Source organism: Boleophthalmus pectinirostris, unplaced genomic scaffold, assembly GCF_026225935.1.
Source record: "Boleophthalmus pectinirostris isolate CB_2022bp ecotype Guang Dong unplaced genomic scaffold, ASM2622593v1 HiC_scaffold_12, whole genome shotgun sequence".
Taxonomy (NCBI): Eukaryota; Metazoa; Chordata; class Actinopteri; order Gobiiformes; family Gobiidae; genus Boleophthalmus; species Boleophthalmus pectinirostris.
In genome coordinates, this window is record NW_026571018.1 from 32,635,910 (window position 1) to 32,640,107 (window position 4,198).

Below are 4,198 nucleotides of genomic sequence, written 5' to 3' on the forward strand. Positions count from 1 at the left end.
CGCGTGAGGTCTTCATTTCGGACCACTGCAGCTGAGTCCGCCGACGCTCTGGGAACCTCAAAGATTGATTGCAGTCGACCAGTTAGTAACAACCCCCAATACACCCGTCCTCCGCCCCCCCCTTCCCCCTCTACCCACACGCGCATAAACCCCCTACCGCTGTTGGGTTTGGGCCGCTCCTGGGACCCCGGCTCTGCGCTGAAGTAATATCAGCTGATAAATTGCCTTTCCTGGCACGATTATACTCCCTGCGGTCTGTGGGGGCAGCGTTTCACACGAACTTGGGCTAAAACTGGGGCAATTTGTTATGCAGTTATAAGGAATAGAGGATATGTCACGGAGCTGCGGTTCAGTTAGTGGAGTGTGGCGGGTGTCCATTTGAGGTTTGTCTCGAAAAAAGTACATGCATAAGTTGTTTTTATTGCACTGGAAAATCGACTCTATTTGAAATTGGATATAATATTACACAGTACGGCATAAATTGTATCTATCTCCATGAAGAATGTTCCAAAGTATAGTTTTAACTTTGTTTCTATGGAATTGTGCAGGTGACGTACCTCCCCCAGAAAATTACATAGTCTAAAGCTACGTTCAGACTGTAGCCTGAAGTGACCCAAATCCAATTTCTTGGCCCCTATGCTCCTGTATCTGATCTTTTAATGACACAGATCTGAGTTTTTCAAATGTGACCCAGGCCACTTGGATATGTGCTCCTAAAACTGATACATATCTGATAGGTTAGTGAGTTCATTAATATTTGGTGGGAGCGCTGTATTCAGGCCTAATTTCAAGGGTCTTATTGGACCCAGGTGGTTTCTGAAATGATTGCTGAAGAAATGGCTGAGCGCGGCTACAGGGGGTTCTGGCTCCAATGTCAACAAAAAATAAAGATCCTGCGAGTCAAACACAAGGAGGCTAAAGACTTAAACAAATGAAGCGACAGTGGCCGTGTAACCTGTCCATTTTATGAAGAACTGGATCATATTTTGGGAGACAATCCCAGCGTTTAGGCGACTTCTGTAAACACTGAACATGCTCCGCTGCGTGTGACATCATCGTGTCCTCTTTTAAAGTTTTTAAAGTTCACACTGGAGATCACATACACGTCGCATTGGAAATGTGAATCGGATTTCAACAAAAAGTCCGAATGGAGTATTAAGCCCTACAGTTCACATTACAGGCGAAATCCTGTTTTTTGTTTGTCTGTTTTTTACCCAGATGTGAACTGCATCTGATTTTTTCATGCCATGAAAAGCGAGAGAAAAGAATTGGTTTGAGAGGGGAGTTAAAGAAGCTATTTTTGTTAAGAAAGAGAATCCTTCTTTAAACAGAAACAGAGGACTCAGACACCATCTATCTCCTATTTACAACTCCATCCTCAAACTTACATCAAAACAAACAAGAGAACAATAGGGATCACCAGGTGTGAAAGCTCCATTATGGCCCTGAATGATTCTGCTAATATGACCCCACACTCAGTGCAGTTCAAGGCCGATCTAACTAACAGAAACTGTAAACAAGAAGGGTGTTAGTTTCAGAGTAGTTTCAGTGTAGTTAGCTCCTCCCTGCAGACAGATATAAGACAGTGTCCACCAGCATCTGACCAGAACTGAAGAAACAACTTGGATGGGCTGTGAAACATATTTGACCAAAATAAACTTTTGTCCAGTTGACAAATTGAAGTTCTCCCTTTGCCATGCTCTTTTAGACTTTAATCTATGTTTGAGTTCAACCCAATCTGGCCAGAAACAGCAGACTTTGTTGGAACTACAACAGGTGAGATGATTTGTGCTGATGTCTCTCATACATAAAATTACAGTGACAAGCACAAGCATTAGCCAACAGTTTTTCACTTAGTCTCAGCTTTTTTGTTGAAAATCAAACACTTCTATTGATCTCAGGCTCTGGAAAATGTGCTGTTCAAATCCATTTTTATATTTTTTCTTGGGCTGTCAAACTATTTTAAAACTTGTTTGCCTGTGTGTATTGTGTCACCATGACAACTGATCAACATTTCACCAGTGGAGATACATGTAGAGCGCCCTCAGCATGATGTCACTGCAGATGATCAATAGTGGCAGCTCTGCCTATTGCAGAGTGACTGAAAAGTGTCTTCGAACTTGTTTGGGGGGAAAACTTAAAACATTGTACACACACATTTTTTAGATTGACCTTTAGAGAAGGAAACACTGATTGATAATATAACTCGTTTTTATATCTCATCTTTTCATCACCTTGATTAGGTAAAAAAGGACTTATTTTTCAGTGGCTGGCGTACTGATTCAGTGTTGTCATGGTGAATGCAATCACACAGTTGATTCAGCTCCCAGAGTTAGGTAACATTTTTGTTCGATTAAAATATTTAGCTTAAAATTGTTAATTACTACTAGCCTGATTCATCAAAAGGTTTCACTTCCTGGAAACCGATTAGGATTCATTCGCTCGACGGATAGGCAGGTATTTTTTTAAATGAATCAATCGCTGCTATTTGGTCGTGATTTATTTAATGTGCCAGAACACTCCGTGGTGTCCGAGTAATGGCCGACACAACAGCAAACAATGCAGAGAGTGAACATGTCTGTCAGCGATCAATGTTGTTTCTGTGAGATGAACTTGCGAATTAAAGGTGCAAAAAAATGTAAAGTTTGTATTGGACAAAGGAAGTCCAAAGGAGGATAGCGTATGCAGTCTGCTATCACAACTTGGGTTGATTCAGCTCTTTGTTGATTGGCCGGTGTGTGGTCTACATCTTCTGGGTTCTTGCAGACCGTCTTGTGTATTTTGATTCCTGATCTAGTCGCTGGAGAGAAATTAAATTGAGCAGAGGCACTAGGTCAGGCAGGGCCAAACTATGGCCCAGGGGCCAAACGGATCCCTCAGACAAGTTTTTCTTGGCCCTCAGACTTCCAGGTGAATTGGCCCAAATTACCTTGCATCAATTAAAAAAATATTTTTACTGCAATTTTTTTGAAAATCTACCTTGATGAAGCTAATATTTCATATTTAGTGTGTGGTTTTAAGGATCTAAGCATGACTAAAGACTGATGGCTCATTCTAATGTGTTAAACATGCACATATTTCAATTATTCCCTGTACTAAGCATCAGTCTGCAGCCCTCAATCGGCCCTCTGCTTCATCTGTGTTTAGATATGTGGCCCTTGATGAAAAAAGTTTGGACACCGCTGCACTAGGTGGCGCCAGCCTGGCTAAATTACTACAGCAATGGCCCTAATTTTTCATAATTCTGAAACTCCTAGGTAGCCACATATTGTCACAAAGGGAGTCAATGACTAGATAATATTGGAATTGCTGTTTTGTGCCACAGTATATAACTTTTTTTTAGCTAAATAAAACATAAAACAATAACCAAAATATCGTCAAAGGTCTCACAATATCATGGACCATCAGCAATATATCAAATCACATTAAATGAATTGTTTTATTCCAGCAACAGCAAAAAATGGAGGAAGCTACATAGATTGTGATTTTTTACGATTTTCAATGTAGAAAACATAAAGAAATAACTGTTATAAAGAACTTTTCTATCTTAATTCTTTGGACTATGGCACTAATATACTCCCAAAGGCTTGTCAAGGCTTTTTAAAAGGAAAACGTAGCATTTCTTTAATTCTGTGAGCACCGCCACGATATCGTACTTGTATTGTACCATGTCATTTAAACATCATTACAACTTTACCTATTTCCATGGAGAATGTTCTGAAGTATTGTTTTATGTATTGCTTTTTTCTTATTTTTTTTTCTTTTCTTATCTTATGAAATTGTAACTTTCCTGGTGGAGGGTCTGTCAAACGCTTTTCTCCATGTAGATGGTAATTGCTTTGTCTAGAATGTTTCCCAGTATGATAAACCTTTCTATCACCATGGAGACCAAACCAGACCAGATCAGATTTGCAGACGCGACCCCGTTCACAGTCCGAATGCCTGTTTTCTAGGTATTTTCGAGCTATAAAACCACGTAGAACTGAATAAATGAAAGGCAGAGCTATGACGTAACCATAGAAACAAGCAGAAAGTTACACAGTGCACCTTTAAAGTTATTGTCGGCGTTCAGAATAGTATAAATGTATCTATATTGGTCGCCCTGTAGCCTGAGACAATGGAACAGTTTCTAAAGGGTTTTCAAAGGCTCCAGTTCTGTAGAAAGTCGCGTCTGAAAGGGCCCATCTGCCAAAACTGC